General features: G+C 38.8%; 1 pseudogene; it reads left to right on the forward strand.

Annotated features, from left to right (window-relative positions):
* The first annotated feature begins 2 nt into the window (after positions 1-2).
* Positions 3-9317, forward strand: LOC120217027 (annotated as a pseudogene).
* Positions 9318-22916: the final 13599 nt, after the last annotated feature.

A 22916-nucleotide genomic window follows, 5' to 3' on the forward strand; every position in this document is an offset into this window, starting at 1 on the left:
AAAATGGTCCCTCTTGCCATAAGGTTCTTACTGGTACAGAAGTTCGGCGAGGTAGGTGAATTAGCAAACCTGCTCACATGACAAAGTAGTGTCATGCTACTTTATATAATGTGCATGACATATGATTTTGAAAAGAATGCTTCAATGATATGTTTCACTTATATATATTATACTTTAGGAGAACGAATATTCCGCATTGGCTCAGTGCGCTACAAAATGGATTCTTCGAGGCGTTCCCTTCAGAGAATAACAGGTTACTCTCAATTTATCTCATGGTTAATTTTAGTCTCAAACTCAAACTATGTGCAGAGGTAACCCTATTAGGGAGTGAACTCATAATGGACAGCTGCCACTTGAAAAGGATACTTTTTTTTATCTATAATTGCTCATTGGAAACATTCTTATGAATCAGTTTCGGGCATTGAGTTGCCTTGTTTGACTGATAGATCTGTTGGTGCTTGCTTCATCACATGGGACTAGCAATTTATTTTTCTTTTTGGCGTTTTAGAATCTTTTTTATTGAAACAAACAAGGTTGTTTCATAACTTTCTAGTTTCTGATCAGTACCTACTGTCTGCACTGAATTGGATGCTCCTTTTGCCTTTTGATAAATTTTCATGCTGCTTCTAACTCTACTTACTTTCTGTCCAGATGATGCATCATCATGCTCTGATAGTCAGCATTCAGAAAACAGTGCCAAAAAATCTCTTGTCCCGAGGAGATTAGTGATTGGGAATGATGAGTATGTACATACTCATCATGTTAATATTACCATATAAAATTCTACTTGATGGAATTACTACAATATATAAATCTAAATGAACCTGATATCTGCAGGTATGTTCGAATTGGTAATGGCAACCAGCTCATTAGAGATCCAAAAAAGCGCACACGTGTTTTGGAAAGTAAGAAAGTTCGGTGGAGTTTGCACACCGCCAGGTTACGATTGGTGAAAAAGCGGAAGTACTGTCAATTTTTCACAAGATTTAAAATGCAACAAAGATGATGGAAAGTGTCCCTATATTCGGCAAAACTGCCACGATAATGTTTAAGAGAAACTTTTATTCCCAAGATAATGAAGTCATGATATTATTTCCCACAATGGAGTGATTGCCATAGGAAATATGGAAAGCTCGGCGTCTTTAGATTTGATGGAGCTCTCGTCGTCTTCAACTTGGATATCAGATGTGCATGGAAGCGTGGATCTCTCGGCGTCTTTGCATGGAAGGTTGGATATCTCGGCGTCTTTAACGCAATTTCATGCATGGTAGATATGTGGGAGATGTGCATGTATGATTGATCTCTCGGCGTCTTCAGTTGGATTCTTCATAGGAACTCTCGGCGTCTTCAGTTGGATTCTTCATAGGAAATCTCGGCGTCTTCAGTGCTGTGCATGGGACTGGACGTGAGAAATCACGGGTTCTGCAGGGAGAAAGCACAGAAATCACGGGTTGAGCAGGGGCTGCACGTCTGCATATGGGGGTCCTGCACGTCTGCATGTGGGGGGCATGCAATTGTTGGATTTCTCGGCGTCTTCTTCACATTTAGGTAAGGATTTCTCGGCGTTTTCGTGGAAATCTCGGCGTCTTCTTAACAAATAAATCCAATAATGCATGCATGGATGAGTTACGAATGTGTTTATAAGAGACTGCTCGGGGCTGAGGCAATTCACAATTACAGAAGCAGTGAGAGCCTGAGAGGGAGATCGATCAGCAGCAAGATCACAAAGCATAGCCTGAGGTAATTTAAACTCAAGCCCTAGATCTCATTTGATTCTTGTTTAAAGGTTTAAGGTTTCATATTGATCTCATAATTTTAGTTTCATAAGTTTATTAATTTTGTGATTATATGTTGTTACACTCTGAAATAATAATTTATAGTTGTACATAATTTGAAATAAGGTTGGGACCATTTTGGAACATTGTAAAGTTTTAGGGACCGTTTTGTAAATTTAAGGAATTTAAGGAATAAGAGTAATTATTAAAAGTGCTATACTATGCGGAATTAGTATTAGTATGCTTAATTGGTTAAATTTGAAAGAATTTAAAATTAGGATTAAATTGCTAAGTTTGAAAATGTTGAGAAACAAATAGTAATTAGGGATCGTTTGTAAAATTTGAGGAATTTAAGGAATTAGAGTAAATTATAAAAAGTTGGTATACTATGCTTGAATTAGTATTAATATTGGTTAAATTTGAAAGAATTTATAAATTTAGTGATTAAATTGCAAAGTTGAAATGTTGAGAAGCAAATAGTAATTAGGGATCATTTTATATTTGATGTTTATTTTTTAAAGTAGATAACATGCAATTGATTATTTGAATAAAACAATGTAATAATGAGTGTATAATTTTTTTTTGTCTAGATTTGTGAAACATGGCAGAAGAAAATGTTCTTTTGAGGCTAGATGGTCGACACATTTCGAGTAATATGATCGACTTATTTTTTTATTTGAGAACGTGTATTAATTCTATTACAATGATTAATAAATTGCAGGATGACGAACAACGAGTCCTTCGTCCTCGACTTATCAACTGTGAGATGCCAGATCAACGTATTGTGATAATTTGAAAACAGTGGGTTTTTATGATGTTGCTTTTGTAAGAGAATTCGGTGATCCCGGTTTGATAAGTGCATTAATGAAAGGTGGAGACCAGAAACTCATACTTTTCATCTTCCATGTGGTGAATGTACGATCACTTTGGAGGATGTGGCTTTACAATAGGGGTTCCTACAAATGGAATGGCAGTGGTGGAAATACAGATCTGACATGTTTGCAATATGTGAGCGTTACCTGGGAAGGTACCAGACAAAGATATAGCAAAAGGGTCCACGGCTGAGATATCCTGGTTGGCAAAATGAGTTTAAGCTCGATCCACAATGTAGTGAGCGAGACTTATATATGCAACTCGAGCATATATATTACGTTTGATCGGCGGAATCTTGATGCCAGATAAATCCATAATCTTGTCCATATACAATACTTCCGTTTTGAAGAACTTCTTTATGACCCGTCAGTATAGTGGGGATCAGCAATATTGGCATTCTTGTATCACGAGATGTGCAAGGCATCATTAATTGTAATAATGCGTATACGACTGAAATCAGTGGATGCACGATGTTATTACAATCGTGGGCGTGGTACGAATTCCATGGTTAACACCGATTAGCCGAACTGCAGTTGATTTTCCTCTTGCCGGAAGGTAATTTTATTGATTTAAAATATTTATCTTTAATTAAATAAAGAATATTTGTAAATGAAAAATAATTACAGAATTATTTGATTGGTATACAGATGGAGGCATAAAATAGAAAGAACGGGGTGGTGCACAACAACGTGAAAGAGTTTAGGTTAAGATGACATCAAATGCAAAGTGAGGATATATAAAAATAAGTGAATTTATTTTTTATTATGTTATATTATAATATTGGTTATTTATTAATTTGTTGATTTTTATAATTATTTAATTAATAACTAACTAATTTTATTTATAGTTATTGGAGGCCGTACGATGATCAAGAATTATGTCGTGCGTACCGCAACATGTCTGGGAGGGTTGTGAATATTGTGTGCTGTTACACCATTGATCCATTTCAGTTTTGGAGTTCCAATTTGCCGATAGAGTGTTGAGGCAGTTCGGCTTCCACAACATATTCCAATCATTCCAGAGATCATGATGCTCCTCGATTAGATGGGCGGGGTAGGGTCGGTGAGGATTGGTCGGTGAGACATGCTAACCATATCAATCATTGGAACAACAGGGGTTCATACTTGCCAACGCTCACTCCCATACAAGCAGATGACTTTGACTTCAAGAGTTCGGATTACCTGAATTATTTTGGGAACATGGAAAGCCGTTCTTGACAACGATCAGAGAAAGACGATAATTTATAGAGTATACGAAAAAATTTGGTAAACCCGAGAAACCAGAAGGTTGGTAAACCCGAGAAACCAGAAGGACTGGGAGGGGAGTGGGGAGTGGGAGTGGGAGTAGGAGTTCTTCTCACCGTGGAGCAGAACAAGAGACAATGGATAATATCCACCAGAATCTTTTGATCACACAAGATCATTTAGTCAAGTTAGTGATTCTGGTGTTACGCCCTACATCCTCAGCATGTTCAATCATCACTCATGTTCCCTCCTATGTTTGGGGCAACAAATGATTTTGATCAGATGACATCTATGATGACAAGTACGAGTGTTTGTCCTCAGATGAGAGAGCATAGTGGTGGTGGGCATGTATTTACAACACCAGAACCTATGCCCTCGATGAATGAGCAGGTTGGTTATGCTGAACAAATCATGAACAAGTGCAACGACAACAACGAAACCGACGTGGGCCTCGACTTTATTACTCAACAACACCCGACACCGAAAGAGTTGTAATCCTTATTTTAATTATTTGTATCAAATTAAGTAATTGAATCGAATATATTTACTATTATTATATCAGTAAATATAAATCTTAAAGTCAAGTGATTATTATTAAATCAAAAATTAATCATTAAATTAAGTAATTATTATTAAATTATTAAATCATTAATTAATTATTATTAAATCATTAAATCATAATCAAATCATTAAATCATTAAAGTAATTATTATTAAAGCATTAAAGTTAAATCATTAAAGTAATTATTATTAAATCATTAAAGTAATTATTATTAAAGCATTAAAGTAATTATTATTAAAGCATTAAAGTTAAATCATTAAATCATTAAAATTAAATCATTAAAGTAATTATTATTAAATCATTAAAATTAAATCATTAAAGTAATTATTATTAAATTATTAAAATAATCATTATTAAATCATTAAAGTTAAATTTATTATTAAATCATTAAAGTTAAATAATTAAATTTAAATAATTATTATTAAATATGTACTCGAGTAATTGAATCGCATATAATATAAAATTTATAAAATAAGATTACTGCTGAGGTCTATACTGTGGAAGGTTTGGACAATTTCTTTTTGAATGCCCTTCACCTCTACATAATCCACACCTCTTCGGTTGGCCTTTCTCTCTAATATGTATATCCATACTGGTATGAATACGAGTAGATTCCGTTCGACCCGTTGGACTTCTACGAAGTAGTGGATTTGGCAACCATTCATCATGATCTCGATTGTCCCAATAAGATTCATTTGGGATCGGTCTGAACTCATGGTTGTATATATTTAATATCCTCTGTAGGTGAAAGCACTCATCAACATAAGTGTATGAATTGACTCCAGTACATGCAGCGACTGCATGAGCATGACAACAAAAGTATGTCCAATTCGATCGAAGTCTGAACAAAACATTGAGGTTGCCATACGCTCATTTGTTTCCATTGCTTCTACCACCGCCGAGCCCAGATTTACCTCGATTTATCAGACCTCGATCTTTCCCTTTATCAGACCAAAACTTTAGCCAACCTAAGTATGTCTCTTTCACCACACTCGCTATTGGGAGATGTCGTGTACCTTTTAGTACTGAATTAATGGCCTCAGCAAGGTTTGTAGTCATGTGTCTGTATCTCCGACCACAATCGTATGCTTGCGACCACTTCTCCCGCTCGATTTTCGACGCCCATTTCCAAATGCGCTCATCTATGGCCTTCAATCCTCCAATCTCTTGTCAAAATTTGGTTGGCGTAGTTCATATCCTGTTTCAAATAGATATTGGGTAAAGTCAATTTATAAACAAACACATAAATGAGTACAAATGCTGAAATAAAACTTACCCATGCTGACTATCTCCCTACGATACGACCGTATGAAATTCTCATACATTCTTACCAATATGACGGATACAATATGCGGATATGCGTGCGAAGGTGTCCAACGACTTCCCGGTCGTTCAATTGCTGCCAAAAGGCCAGTTCCTCGATCGGATATCAAGGAAACTCCTTCTTCTCGGACGACATACTTATGTAGATTATTGAGAAAGAAGTCCCAAGCCTCTGTTGTCTCTCCTTCAACGATGGCGATGCAATTGGGAATATTTCGTTGACCATCCTGCGCAACTGCTATCATAATATATGTCTGTATTGACCGTATAACCACGTACCATCTATTTGGACCATACGTTTGCAAAATGGAAAACCTTCTATGCAAGACTTGAATGCCCAAAGAGTCTATGGAATTCTCTTCCCTTGAACAAGTTGATCTTCTCGTCGTATGCAGGCATGGTCTGAGACTTCACGATGGTTCCAGGTATGAATTGTTTCATAGCTCATAACAATCAGGTAACTCATTGTATGATGTATCCCAATCGCCATATATCAACCTCCTTGCCTTCTCCTTCGCATGCCAAACGAGTTTGTATTTTACAATGTATCCGAACTGGTATCGAATAGATGCAACTAACACCGAGCAAGGGATCCTTGGATTTTGTTCAACCAAAACCTTCACATATTGACAAATTACATCGGAGTCCAGTAGTCGGTGGTCTTGTTCGATAGAGTTTTGCAACATGTGTGTGGACCATTGTACCTTGATGACCCAAGCATCTTGCCTCTACATTTTGGACACTCTGATCAACCATTTACACTCGGGCCCATATTTAACACACTTCGCGTACAAAGTTTTCTGGTTGGACTCTGCAATCTTGCAATCTACATGGCCTCTTATGCAATACTCTTTAATCGCTAGTGTAGCTTCTTTTTTTCCTTTGTATTGCTTCCCAACTGCTATTCACCAGAGTTATCGGACGATTCATAGCCTGAAGTAAATGTGGCATCTCCGGGAATTCAGGTGCCCTCATTGCTTCATAATCAATCTCCTGCATGTGAGGGGTAGGTTGATACGATGTCGAATATTCATCAATATTGATATCAGCTTCATCACCATGGGACATGGCATCATCCTCAGCCAAAAGAGGTTCATCAATTTCTTCATATTCACTGGAATCTTCAAGTATTTCTTCCCAGCGGTTTTTTAGCATACTCTGCGGCTCCAGATGTTCCACCAACTTCATTTGCACTTTCCAACATCGCCACAAAGCTGTTCATCGACCTATGTTGAGTTATCGAAATGACTCTCAAAACCCATTTGAGATGAAGTTCCAACCGCTTTATGATGACCCAGGCACATTAGATATATACACAACTCAACAAATAACTCAATAATTGGAATATTTGTTGAGTCATGTATTCAACCATAGTTATAATATCATCGTCTTCTTCAAGTGGTACTGCAGCATACCTGACCGGATTGGGACATACCATAAATCTGTACCTCAAACCATCAACTTTAGCACGTATTTTTCTTTCTATCCTCTCCTTGATCTCTGCAAATGTGATGTCCCTTTTAAACAATATTTTATAGGTGTTCAGACTGAAAAATAACTCCGACCTCATTTTCATCATATGTCCATTGTAATGGATAATCGTGAAAAATTTGTTGCTCATTTTCTCTACACGTAAAAATAGATATTCAGAATAAATTACATTAATAATGTAATGAAATTAATTATTTACAAACTATAATAATAAATATAAATTGTTAACAATTGTTATAAAAATAATACTTAAATACATTATTATTACGGTAAAAATGTCAGGATTACATAATGGGAATTTTTTCCCACTAAATCAAAATAAAAATTCTAATAATTATTATATAAAAATACAACTAAAATTACACGAAAATTTAAATTACAATAATACTCAAACTTAAATTTTCTGTATACCTAATCATCAAACTTACATTTTCTAATTTTAAATTAACATTAGTACTCTAAATTACATTACTATGGTCTCATGAACAAATTTAAATGTATCTTCTCCTAAATATTTGAGCATTCTTTCAACACGAAAAAAAAAACAGAGTTCACATGGGAAATGAGAAAGAACTTACGTGTTTTTGAACGACGTTAAACCAAAGCTCGAAAAATTACCGAACCAACAAAAATCTCCAATATCACTTCAAGCAGCAGCTCCAATTGAATCTAATGCAAAAAACAATTCCCTCACTTGCTTCTGTAAGTTAAAACCAACTGCATGCAACGAAATACAATACCCACCCCTATTTTATAACAAGTCGGTGCACCAATTATTGACGTTTTTTATAATATCATCCCTGCAATTGAAGACTTCGAGCAAATTTATTATTGATCTGATCGGTGCAGACACATTATTAGTCTCAAAGCATGCAATAAATCTCACGCTTCGAATCTCACGCTTCGGCCCCAAAGCATACAGACGCTTCAGGCGAATCTAACGCTTCGGCCACAAAAGCATACAGACGCATGTAGAACGAATCTCGGAGGAAGAAGAAGACGCCGAGATTTCACGGCCACCTGCAACCAAATATTCTCCATGCATAGCTGAAGACGCCGGGAAATCGAACGCCCTTGTAACCCTATTAACTAAAGACGCTGAGCAATCCCACTATTATTGTATTCAAGTGTCAAAGCAACTCTGCATGCATGCAGAGAGTCATGCAGAGATTCAGACGTCCAGGCCCCCCAGCATGCATGCACGATTCAGAGAGTCATGCAGAGATTCCCGTGCGCCAGACGACAGGTGAAGACGCCGAGAGATCCACCTTGGCATTCCCTGTAGCATGCAGAAGACGCCGAGAGATCCCACAATCAATATGCATTGCTTGAAGACGCCGAGCATTCCCCTAACGTCATGGAAAATATTAACCCCAAAAACGCCGAGAAATCAAACCATGGAAAAAATTAATCCTAAAAATGCCGAGATATCCGAAGAACCACTTGAAGCACTGTACATTTCACCCCATTTCGAAAAATAATAAGTAAACCGGATTTTTTTTGAAATTAAACAATTACTGTATCTTTTGCCCCCTATATTCACGATCCCTCCAAAATCTCTGTATGCACAAAATTTCTCAATGGTCTATGTTCTAATCCAAGCTGCAAATTGACTCGTAAGGTTTGTCACTTATCTGGTTGATTTGACATCTGCTGGAGGTTGACTTCTTGGTTAAAATCCGACTCTTGATTGGATGTTTTACAGGTTATTCCAGAACGAATGCCGGATTGTTCATATTTCTGCAAGGTATTACTTTTTGAGATTGTGCTTTTGTTTTTCTAATTTTAGGCACGCAGATTCTGACAAAAATAACCTGCAGGTTTATGCACGACTGGAAATTGTCCTTATAGACATGTTCATGTGCATCCAAATGCTTCTACCTGCGAAGGATTTCTTAGGGGCTATCGTGCTGATGGTAACGAGGTAGTGCCTTACCATCTTGGAAATACTATTTCAGTAATTATTTTGCAATTTTTGCCATACCTGTTTAATTTCATGTTATGGAGATACCTTGTTTTGTTTTGTTGGCTCACACCGGTCTTAAATTGATATTAGAATTCTGAAATTTGACTTCTATGAAATAAGTAAAATTTTGTTGTCAACTTTTGAAAAAAAACCCAGAATTTTTCGACCTATATTCTCTGACATGCCATCTCTCTGTGTGCAAACCTTTGTAACCTTATTTTGTCTACCGTTGCAGTAGATATTTTCGTTTTTAAAAAAACTATTCACACGAATGTTTTCCAGCGAAATGACATGGCTTGAACAGTGTCATGGTATACTGTTTTTATTGTATGTGTATTGCTGTTTGTGTGTATGTATATTTGAAGACACCAAATTTTGTCCCTTGGATTAACATTTATTTTACGTTGCATAACACGTTTTTTTATGCAATATTATTGCATGCATCTATATGTTAATGTGATATTATTTATGGTATATAATTGTATTATATAATAAATACATATTATATTACGTATTATAATTAAATAACATATATTATATTGTGCATACACAGTTAATGTTATATTTTTCTATTTTACAGAATTGGGCCCAATCCAGCTACCCAACGTCACGTGCAACCTGAATCAGTATGGATTAGGGTTTGTGTAACCCTAATCTCTCAACCTCTCATCCAGCCGCCAAGCATCTTGTCCGTTGGATTAAGGTGTGATCCAACGGTCTATAATACAAGCCAGATAGGGTTTCATCTTCTTCCCAACCCGAGCGCCGCAACTCCATCTCAACAAGAACTCCTCGCGCCGCACGTTGCTCCAGTTGTTTCTTGCAAAACCAACAACACCACAAACGTGTGTAAGTGGGACTTCATTCAATATCAACAACCAACGAATTTCAGTCCCTTTAGGAGTCAAAACCAGAATAGATCGGGGCTAAAAATAGTCTATTTTAGGCTATAAATAAGATGCTTGTAACACACAGAGGGATTACACAAAAAATACACACAAGATCAGAGAGATTACTAGAGGCAAAAATCACACACGATTCCACAAGATATTACGCGCTTTTGTTTCAATGAGGGTAAACCGCGCTTTTGGTCCCTCTTCGTTTTAAAGCCCTCATTTTGCCCCAAATTCAATTTATAAAATCCGATTTCATTTTAATTTAGCCACCTAATTTTTCCTTTTTTTTCTTCAATTTAACCCCTGTGAACTTCAATTTATCTATTAAATTTCAATTTTTTAATTAATTATTATTTTTATTTGTTTTTGTTATATATATATTACGTTTATATATATATATATATATATATATATATATATATATATATTATCATTAGTATTATTATATATATATTTATATTTCCTATTTTATTTCCTATATGTATATATACATACATTTTACCTTTGATTTTCTATTATATATTTTCTATTCTATTATTATCATTTTATTTATATATATATATACTTTTACTTTTTATATTCTACTTATTTATTTATCTATTTTCTTTCTATTTTTATTCTCTATTTTTATCTTTCTATCTTCCTTTTATTTGCTTATTCATTTATTTGCATTATCATTTTATTCTTATTTGGTCGTTTACTATGTATATATGTGTTATTATTTTTCTTCATTTTATTTATTTATGTATTTTATTCATTTTTATATTTACTCTATTTTTTATCACTCTCCTTATTTCATTTGTTTTACTTTATTTATTATTTATTTCTTCTAACACCTATTTCGACTTTTAAAGGGTACACTTCCAAATCAATCAATTGTAAGTAGTTGAGATCGCTATTTTACCTTTTAATTTAAAGTTACATTTTTCTTAACTAAAGACAACTGGAAATTACATAGTACCGAAAGGGCAGTTCAAGGTGCTAACCCTTCCTTGATTGTAACCGACTCCCGAATCCGGCACATCACTGGTAAGACGCAGATCAGATGAGAAATAAGGTATCCGGTCAACCAATTTACTTTTAAATAGATCGGTGGCGACTCCAATTCATTTAATCCAAGTCGAAGCCCAATTCTGGGGCCCAACGGAAATACGGTTCCGACAGATTGGTGACTCCACTGGGGACAGGTAAGTGAGTCAGGCTAAGGTAATTTCCAGTTGTCTCTTTTAACGAAAAGGGTAAGTTTAAATTTTTAGGTAATATTTCGATCCTTTTTACTTACTTTTGATTATATTTTCGAGTAAATAGTTGTACTAATCGTTTTCTCATGATTTTAGCCTTCAAAGTTTTTTCTTAAGGCTCTAAACCCGAGCTCCAAACCCGTTTTAAGTGGGGGTGAAAGCGACGCCTTCGTGTGAATTTATTCACCGTATGGGCCTAGCAAGTAGCCTTTGGGATTCATATACCTTATGTCTTCGTGTGAATTTATTCTCCGTATGGGCATGGGGGAATGTGTCCTCTCGAGTTTAACTTAGTCCAAACAAGCCTGTGATGGGTTTAGGACTAAGGGTCTGGTAAGCCCAAGGGGACACCGACAAGGAGAACTCAGGTACCATTTTTTAGAACCTAAACCGGGAAGCTATGGAGAAATAGAGCCTACCCCGAAATCACATTTCAAACCCTAAGACATTTTTACCCTAACCATATTTTTTCCTTCTTACTCTTCTTATTTTTTTTTCGACATTTCATATTTATTTATATGTTTTCATTTTACTAACATTTTTACCTTTGTGTTTGTTTTCTAGCATTTGCATCATTACAAAAGGCTATTGATCCTTAAAAAGCATTTGTTATACACAAAATAATTTGAATTAATGGACAAAGGTGTTGTAATGCAAGAAATTAAAAACCCTGAGGTACGACTATGGTCCGAGAAGACCCAAAAGGAAAAGGGAGACAGTCTTCAAGGAAGCTATGTGTCAGAGCTGGTTAAATATGCCTCTATCAGCCTAAAACAGAACAATGTTCAAGAGCTTCGAGATATCTGGGACAGTTGGAAGAATGATCGAAAACAAAAGTTCAGCAAACGGTACGGTGACATTGCACTTCTACTCCGGGTTAAGACTGATGAGCCCTTAATCAGGGCCTTGGTTCAGTTCTGGAACCCGGGATATAGTTGCTTCACTTTTAATCGGGAGGACATGGTACCCACCATTGAAGAATACACTACACTGCTGCATTGTAAAAACATCAAACTCGAACGAGCCTACATTAAACACATTAAAAGTCAGTCTTTTAAGAATACACTGGCCAGAGTTACGGGAGTAGACAAAAAATGGGTAATTTACCGGACTCAGCGCAGAGGCAGTGGGGAAGAAATTGAATGGATCCACATAAGGCAATTAATGAAGAACCACCCTGATGAATGGAAGACTATAGACCTTTTTGCACTAGGTCTGTACGGGTTGATTATCTTTCCGAAAGCTTTGGGGTGCATTGATGCAGCCATGGTGGAGCTATTTGAAAAACTTCCAAGACGAGTCAACCCAACACCGACCATCTTAGCTGAGACCTTTCGGTCTCTTAATCATTGTCGAATATCTGATGGAGGAAGGTTCGTTGGGTGTATTCAGCTCCTTCAAGTCTGGATTCAAAACTACTTCTGGAAGATTAAAGGTTTCGCCTACCGCCAATTTAGCACCATATATTCACCTTTGGGAGAATTCATCACAATGAAATGGCATGAAGGTGCTTTAAAGGAAAAGTGGATGAAAGTTTTTACACATCTTCAGGATCGGGATATTACCTGGAGAACCCCCTGGTTGTTCCTCGGTGACATTCTTTTCCGTTGTGGGGATTCTGATACTATGACTTTACTTGGGCTTTGGGGTGCAGTTGGGTATGCTCCGTTGTTTGCACTGAGACAGTATGGGGCACGTCAGTTTGTCCCCGTAACATATGGACTAATTAAATCAGAGTTTGTGTATAGCGGTGACAGTTATAAGAAGATGATCAAGGAAGCAGCCGATTCATGGAAGTAAGTATTTCGGATGGATGTTGTAGCTTCCAGAGACATGTTTACTCCGGACTATGTGGAGTGGCGAAGATTGAGAAAGAATGATAACATCCCGGTGCCAGACTGTGAAGACACCCGAACTATGGAGGAACATCTCAGGTCTGTCTCTTCTGGACTTGAGATAGGCAGGGCAGAGTTTGAAGCTGTGAATAACGAGCTTAAGCAGAGGATTAAGGAACTTGAAGCTGAACGTTATCAATGAAAGCTAGATGTCGACTCTCAGAAAGATAGAGCAGACAAACTTGAAAGAGAACAGAAACGAGTCCGTTTTGAGCTCGAAGATTTGAGAAAGGGGTATCAAGATAAAGTCAAAGATAACTCCAAGTTGAAAGTAACCTCTGAATAATGCAAAGATGAAGCTCATAGTCTGAAAAGGAAGTTCGAGGGGCATGATGAAAGAGCTTGGAAGGAACAACTGAAGACTTCTCAAAGGCACTTGGCAGACAATCAACATCAGAACCAACGCTTGAGAATCCGGGTGGCGGACTTAGAGAAAAAACATGAATAGGATGGCAAGACAATAGCTGAGTTAGAAGCTGTTGTAGATGGGTTCAAAAGGCAAGGGAATGAGCTTCAGATAGTGCCATTTGATGGAGGTTTACAGTGGCATTTCTGTTGGGAGCAAGCACAACGAAGGGTAAGGGCCAGAGACGCAACCATCCGGGATTTCCTGGAACAAGTACAGAAGGCGGTTCGTCATCTTCATGGCCTGGCCAGGGAAGCAGGAGTGGTTTGACAAGGCATTCAACCAGTGACGGATGAAGGCAGAAGACTTGTCAACCTACTAGAAGCTGTTAGGGGTCTAGAGGATTTAGTCCGAATGTACCTTTAATTTGTTTTTATGTCTCTTAAAAGATAAAAAATTTTGTCTGAATAAGGATTATTTATAATAATAGACACTTTTCTGGATCAATGCCTCCAAATTGCATACATCATGCATTGCATTTCTTGCATTTTATATTTCATGTTTGTTTTTATTTTATATTTTCCATGTTTTTACATTTGTATTAACTAACAGAACATGTCTTAGACACCAAGCTTACCGCCGCAAGCATTAGATATGCATCAACCTCACAACACTCGTGCAAAAAAGAAACAAATGGATGCCATAATCTAGAATATTGAGGAGAACATGGCAAGACTGCAGAAATAATTGGAGGACAAAATGGCTCAAAACAGTCAACGTACCATGGAGTCCATTAAGAAAAGCACGGAGTCCTTAGTCGACCAGATCGTGGCTAAGTTATCTAGTTTACAATAACAGACAAGTAAATCCGGAGAAGGTGCATCTGAGGGGATAACCATACCATCGACCCCACAAGTGGTTGTCTCATCCGGGACCTTACCTGGACTGTAAGGTGACTCATATGCCGCCAAAGGGAAAGCTGCATCAGTGGTAAATTTACAGACTTCTGCGACAAAACCTGACAGTCATCCAGACGACTGCCCTATCCCAGATTTTAACGAGCAGGATAAGGCAAGGAAGATTGAAGAAAAGATCAGGATGTTAGAAGACCAAATGAAGATGGTCCAAGGAGACCATGATTATTATGGTGTGGATGCAATGAAACTAAGTTTGGTTCCCGATTTGGTGCTTCCACCAAAATTTAAGGTTCTTGAGTTTGAGAAGTTCGACGGGAACAGCTGCCATTCAACCCATATCACTATGTTCTGTCGGAAGATGACAGGGTATGAGGGAAATAACCAACTCTTAATCCACTGCTTTCATGAGAGCCTGTCTGGTTCAGCTATCCGGTGGTACAACCAGCTCAGCCGAACTCATATCAAGACGTGGAAAGACTTAGCCAAGTCTTTCTTACAGCAATACAAACATATCAATGATATGAGACCAGACAGAGTTATGCTGCAGAGCTTGAAAAAGAAGCATAACGAAAGTTTCGACAGTACGCACAGAGATGGAGGGATTTATCTGTGCAAGTTCATCCACCCTTGGATGAAAAAGAAACTAGAAAGTTCTTTGTACAAACCCTGAAGGCACCTTACTTCGGGCATTTGGTAGCAATCACGTCAGGAAGTTTCTCAGATTTAGTCATGGCCGGTGAGATGGTTGAACTGGCCATAAAACAAGGAAAGATTGAAGGAGGTGACTCTAGTAGAAAGCCTCCCGTAAAGAACAAAGACCGCAAGATCAACAATGTCAACACCTATAACGCTAGCAAAGGTGTTACGATCTCAAAAACAACTGCAGCTGTACCATCTGGTACTTCTAACCAATCTCAGAGAGAACCAAGGAGAGAAAGGGAAAGGGAGCAGTTCGATCCCATTCCCATGACATATAAAGAGTTATATCAACAACTCTTCAACACTCACGCAGTATCACCCTACCCAATGGATCCGATAAAGCCCCCATATCCGAAATGGTTTGACGAGAACACCCACTGTGAATATAATGGAGGTGTGAAGAGGCATTCAATTGGAAACTATATCGCATTTAAGAGACTGGTACAACGAATGCGGAACAAAAATTGGATTCATTTCAACTTCGGAGCACCGAACGTCACCCAGAATCCCTTGCCTAATTATCCAGAGACCGGGATCAACACAATCACCACAGAGAATGGCAAGAGAGTCAAAACTTGTGTTTCGGAAGTTAAAGCTCCTTTGGCTTGGGTATGGGGCCAAATGGTAAAGGTGGGGCTTCTTACACCCCATTGATGGGCAACAAGGATAGGAGACAGTAACTATTGTTGTTACCACAACGAAGAGGGGCATAATGTGCAAGAATGCCCAGAGTTCATATCTTTAGTCCAGCTCATGATGGATCGGAAAGAGCTGGAATTTTACGAGGAAATTCAAGATTCTTCGGAAGAAGATGTTTGCGCTACCGAAGAATCATCTGATTAGAGGTATGGCAGGGGTGGTCCTCTGATAATTACCCCTAAAGCGAAGACGACAACAACAACACAAGCCAGGGTGGTGATCACAGCACCTCGACCTTTTCAATACAAGGACAATCGACAAGTGCCATGGAAATATGAATGCCAAGTAAGTACTTCTAAAGGATGTGATGGCAAATTGGGACAAAGACCACTTGAGCTATTTAAAGAAGATGTGTTAGCTGTCAACGAACCCATAAAGGAGGAAGAAGCTAAAGAGTTCCTCAAGATCTTAAAGCACAGCGAGTACAACATTGTAGAATAGCTCCACAACTTAACTACGCGTACTTCAATGCTAGCATTATTTTTAAACTCAGAGGCACACCGAGAAGCGTTGTTGAAAGTCCTTAATCAAACGTTCGTGCCACAAGACATACCAATCAGCAAGATGGATCGACTGGTGAACAATATTCAAGCTGATAATCTCATCTTGTTTTCAGATAATGAGATTCGATCTGGAGGAAGAGGCCGAACTAAGGCATTACACATCACCGCCTACTGCAAGGGGCATGCCTTACCAAGTGTGTTGATTGACAACGGCTCGGCCCTGAACGTGATGCCTTTGGTGACATTGAAGAGACTGCCAATATATACCTCTCATATAAGAGCCTGTCAGAACGTGGTCTGAGCATTTGACGGGACCAAAAGAGAGGTTATTGGTAAAATCGAGGTACCATTGACCATTGGACATGCCACCTATGATGTCGAGTTCCTTGTGATGGATATCATGTCGTCCTATAGCTGTCTTTTGGTAAGGCCATGGATTCATCAAGCAGGTACAGTACCCTCCACGCTGCACCAAAAAGTCAAATTTGTTATTGACGGGGCCTTGGTAATTATCAATGCTGAGGAGGATATCGTGGAAAGCGTGACCACGGAGGCCCCATACATCTAGGTGGATGAGGAAACGGTGGAATGCTCCTTCCACTCCCTAGAGTTCGTGAATGCTACACTCGTGGCAGAAGGAAGAAGAATCCTTAAGCCCCGACTTTCTAAGTGCACCCAAATGGAGATCATGCAGACTTTGGGAAGAGGCACCAGGACTGGGAGAGGTTCTGGGAAATATCTGCAAGGAATGATTAGTCCAGTCATTCCTATTTCAAAATTAGACCAGTTTGGGCTTGGTTTTCAGCCCAATTATCATGAAAAGAGGAAGGAAGTCCAGAAGAACTGGGATAGAAGGATAGTCAGGTTGACTGGAAATGGAATTCAATGGAAGCCTATGACATTTCTGCCTCTTTACCATACATTCAAGTCAGGTGATTATGCGTTCGAGACCACCTCATCAGATTTAGAAGCGGCTCTGGAAGATCTGAGCATTAATGCTGTGACCGCAAAAGATGTTGACAATGAAGACAGATCCGGGATATGCCCCCTGCCACCTGGGTTCGTGCCTAGCAGTTAGTCGGTGGAAGAACTACCTGTGGTTTACAAGAACCTTTCAGAGTAATATTCGAACTATCCCTATTTGCCTATACCCGAGGCAATAGGTGATATTTTTGTAACTTGTAAGGGTGAATAAACATTTTGTCTAAATTCAATAAAAGATGCACTTTTTTCTTATGTCCATGGCAAACAAATTTTCTTTCGTTTCTTTCTGAATTCACTGTCTATTTTCTTCATTTCAGCACTTCAATTCCATTTTTCTTTCGAATTTGATTCTTGACTGTTTCGTGTGGGATATTTCCTCTCACACATACATATCTTCTTTGTTCCTTCAAGACCCCAGATAACGATAATGTGGGCATTGATGATCTTGATCCGAATGTGGATTTTGAATCGGCCATTTGTTTCGGGGAATTTGATGAATGTGATACTGAAGAGGAGTGTAACTTGCCTACCAAATTGTTGAGAATGGAAGAAAGAGAAGAGGAAGCAAATACTACCACATGATGAGGCAATCAAAATTTTGAATCTGGGCACTGAAGATGACAGAAATGAGGTTAAAATCAGCATAACTCTCTCGGCTGAAGCAAGACGAAACCTTATAATCTTACTTCAGGAGTATAGAGATGTGTTCGCCTGGTCATATCAAGACATGCCAGGACTAGACACAGATATGGTAGTTCATAAACTACCAATTAATCCAGAGTGTAAACCCGTGCAACAGAAACTGAGAAGGATGCGACCAGAAATGCTCTTTAAGATCAAAGAAGAAGTTCAGAAGCAATTTGATGCCAGTTTTCTTCAAGTGGCTATGTATCCAGAGTGGGTGGCCAATATAGTGCCAATTCCGAAGAAAGACGGGAAGGTTCATATGTGCGTCGATTACCGGGACCTTAACAAGGCAAACCCTAAAGATAATTTTCCTCTGCCTCACATTGACACGTTGGTGGACAATACAGCCGGGAATGCCTTCTTTTTATTCATGGATGGATTTTCGGGATATAACCATATCAAGATGCATTTTGAGGAGATGTAGAAAACCACGTTCGTCACAATGTGGGGAACTTTCTGCTACAAGGTGATGCCCTTCGGTTTGAAGAATACTGGAGCAACATATCAGAGAGCTATGGTGACCCTGTTCCATGATATGATGCACAAAGAAATTGAGGTTTATGTCAACGACATGATTATCAAGGCACAAACCGAGAATGAACATGTCGAGAATTTGAGGAAGCTCTTCCAGAGATTGAGAAAGTTCAAACTGAGATTGAACCCTAGCAAGTGCACCTTCAAGGTAATATCCGGAAAACTATTAGGCTTCGTGGTCAGCAGAAAAGGCATTGAGGTCGATCCCAATAAAGTTAAGGCTATTCAAAGTCTACCTCCATCACGAACACAAAAAGATGTCAGAGGTTTTCTGGGTAGATTGAACTACATAGCACGGTTCATATCTCAGTTAACCGACAAGTGTGATCCAATCTTTCGTCTTCTCCGAAAGAACAACGTTGGAGCATGGGACGAAAAATGTCAGATTGCATTCGAGAAGGTAAAGGAGTATTTGTCTCACCCTCCTATCCTGATGTCCCCTATCCCGGGCAAACCTATGTTCTTGTATCTCTCCATATTCGAGAAATCTATGGGGTGTGTCCTAGGACAACATGATGAATCCGGGAAGAAGTAAAAAGCCATCTACTACTTAAGCAAGAAGTTCACCGATGGCGAGGTTAGATATTCTCCTATCGAGAAGGTTTGTTGTGCTTTAGTCTGGGCTACAAAAAGACTCTGACAATACATGTTGTATCATACCACTTGGCTGATTTCCAAGTTAGATCCCCTTAAGTACATAATGGGTGTACCTGCTCTATCTGGAAGATTAGCCCGATGACAGATGCTCTTGTCTGAATTTGACATTGAGTACGTGAGCCAGAAAGCAGTCAAAGGGAGTGTCATATCAGAGTTCTTGGTAAGTAGAACCGATGAGAGTTACGAGTCTTTGGACTTTGACTTCCCACATGAAGAATTGATGGCTATATCCTTAGAAGAAGCAAGTACTTCAACGAACAGTTCCTGGAGAATGCATTTCGATGGTGCATCAAATGCATTAGGACATGGAGTCGGGGAAATCCTGATCTCTCCAGAAGGAAATCACTACCCATTTACCAGTAGATTGAACTTCCATTGCACCAATAACATGGCAGAGTATGAAGCCTGTGTTTTGGGAATCCGAGCAGCATTGGGGCAAAGCATAAAGACCTTGCGGATATACGGAGATTCAGCGTTAGTAATCTATCAGCTTCACAGAGAATGTGAAACCAATGATACAAAGCTGATGGAATACCGAAAGCTAATATTGGATCTGCTTGAAGAATTCGATGAAGTCACCTTCCATTACGTGCCTAGAGAAGAAAATCAAATGGCTGACGCTTTAGCTACCTTGGCAGCCGCATTCCAGGCTGGCGGGGAATCTGAAATGATGCCAATTAACATGCAGTCGTATGAGTACCTGGCTCATTGTTACTAAATTGAAGAAGTGAAAGACACTAAACCTTGGTACTACGATATTCTGCAGTATATTAAGCATCGAAGTTATCCAAAAGAAGCCACCAAAATCGATAAGAGAACCCTTAGAAGGATGGCAGCTGGATACGTCCTTGACGGAGAGGTCTTATACAAGAAGAGCCATAATCAAGTCCTACTAAGATGCGTCGATGCTGAAGAGGCAAAAATGATAGTGGAAGAAGTACATGATGGAGTTTGTGGAGCACATGCAAATGGACATATGATGTCAAGATAAATAATGAGATGCGGATACTTTTGGTCCACACTCGAAAGTGATTGCATCAACTATACTAGAAGATGTCATAAATGTCGGATTTACGGAGATAAATTTAACGTTCCACCTCATCCACTTCATGTAATGACGTCGCCTTGGCCTTTCTCAGTGTGGGGCATGGACGTTATCGGACAAATCCATCCGAAGGCTTCGAATGGTCATCGTTTCATTCTCGTAGCGATTGACTATTTCACGAAATGGGTAGAGGCTGCATCATATGCAAGTGTCACTCAGTCCACTATTTGCAAGTTTCTAAAGAAAGAAATCATATGTCGATATGGTCTACCTGAAAGGATCATCACCGATAACGCTACAAACTTGAACAACAAAATGATGAATGCTGCTTGTGAGCAGTTCAACATAAAACATCATAATTCTACAGCTTACAGACCAAAGATGAATGGATCAGTAGAAGCAGCAAACAAAAACATTAAGAAGATAGATGAAAAGAGACAGAAAGCCATTCATCATGGTCAAATCTATCAGAAACGAATGATCCGAGCACATGACAAAAAGGTGCGCCCGAGAATATTTTGCGAGGGAGATCTGGTACTAAAAAGAATTTGGCCAGTCCAAAAAGATTTTTGAGGAAAATGGACACCAAATTGGGAAGGACCTTATGTCATGAAAAAGACCTTCTCCGGAGGAGCCATTTTCCTGGCTGAAATGGACAGACCTGAACTGCCACATCCCATCAACACGGACGCAGTCAAAAAGTACTTCGCTTAGGATGAAAACCCAAAAGGGCGTTTAAAGTCAAAGAAATAAAAAGAAAAAGAAAAAAACAAAAATGAGGAAAAAACAAAAATGAGGAAAAAACGTTTAGGGTGAAAACCCGAAAGGGTGCCCTAAATTAAAAAGAACAAAAAAGAGAAAAAGAACAAAAGGAAAAGAAAAATAAGAGAAAATAAAGTGAGTTCAAGATGAAACCCACAAAGGGCATCTTGCAACCAAGGATGGGTCCAAGTTGAAAACCCGAAAGGGCGATTTGGATATCAGTTCAAGAAATCCAGATAGTGGAAGCATCCCGGCTTATGAATCCTCTACTAACTCAACAAATCAGAGGAATGTTGCACTCTCCTGAACGTCGTCGCATTTTCAAAGATCCTTTGGCAAAGGCTGCATTCAAGGTCACTAAATGGCTTTTTAGCTTAGAAGTGCCCACATTATCGAGATCTAAGACATTCATTTACACCTCATCATGTATTCATTTTTCAGAATGTTTGTCATGTATTATTTGTTCTATCTTTCTCATGAATAAAAGACAATCTTTTCTCTAAATCAATTTCTTTTGAGCATCTTGAATTGAATTTAAACCTAATGATTTATTTATTCTTGCAAAAGATAATCACATATTACTGTACAAAGATTCATTGAAAAGTACAGGTACCCGAAAGCCAAACAAGGCTCATGCACATACTTGAAATGGTCGAGAAGCAGCTCCCAAATCTGCACATCGGATTTAAACATTTGAAGAATTCAAGATCAGGGATCAGAACTTCAAAATTTCAAAATCAAGAGTCAACAACGACAGGAAACCGAAGATTGAGATTTCTCTCTAAAGCCCCAAGATAACATACGTTGCATATGCATTTTAGGCACACCTAAGAGCATTGCATTCATAGCATCACATATATGCATAACTTTTTCAGGTTTTATCTAGAGCCAATTTCAACTTCGCAGGGAAGGATATTGGACTCGAAACGACACCATTTGCTTGATAGTATATTTCAACTTCACGACGAAGGATATCTAGCTCGAGGCTCAACTTCACAACGAATGGGCCACCCGCGATTTCAACTCCACGACGGAGGATATCGTACCCACATCCACGATTTCAACTCCACGACGGAGGATAACATGCCATTTGAGGCTCAACTTCACGACGAAGGGGCTTCCCAACTTCAGAGCCAATTTCAACTTCACAGCAAAGGATATTGGACTCAAGACAGCACAATCTCAACTTCACGGCGAAGGGGAGGCTGACTGTCAACAAATAATTTCCCAACTTCAGAGCCAATTTCAACTTCACAGTGAAAGATATTGGACTCAATACAACACAAGCTCAACTTCACGGTGAAGGGGCGGCTGACTGTCAACAAATAATTTCCCGACTTCAGAGCCAATTTCAACTTCACAGCGAAGGATATTGGACTCAAGACAGCACAAGCTCAACTTCACGGCGAAGGGGCGGCTGACTGTCAACAAATAATTTCCCAGTTCCAGAGCCAATTTCAACTTCACGGCGGAGGATATTGGACTCGGAGCAATACAACTTACTTGGATTTCAACTTCACGACGAAGGATATCCAATTACCAGGCTCAACTTCACGATGAAGGGGCCACCCGCGGTTTCAACTTCACAACGAAGGGAATCGTGCACACAAGTAGCATCCATCTCTAGATTAGATTTCAACTTCATGACGAAGGATATCCAATTCCCAGGGTCAACTTCACGACGAAGGGGCCATATACAATTCCAACTTCACAAACAGATTGACCCAACTTTGCGACGAAGGAGTCATCTGTAACATCATAATACCGAAGTCTTCAGGTCAAGTTCCACCTTCACGACGAAGTATCTTGAGCCAGAAG

This window comes from Hibiscus syriacus, unplaced genomic scaffold (genome assembly GCF_006381635.1).
Source record: "Hibiscus syriacus cultivar Baekdansim isolate YM2019G1 unplaced genomic scaffold, ASM638163v2 tig00110174_pilon, whole genome shotgun sequence".
Classification (NCBI taxonomy): domain Eukaryota; kingdom Viridiplantae; phylum Streptophyta; class Magnoliopsida; order Malvales; family Malvaceae; genus Hibiscus; species Hibiscus syriacus.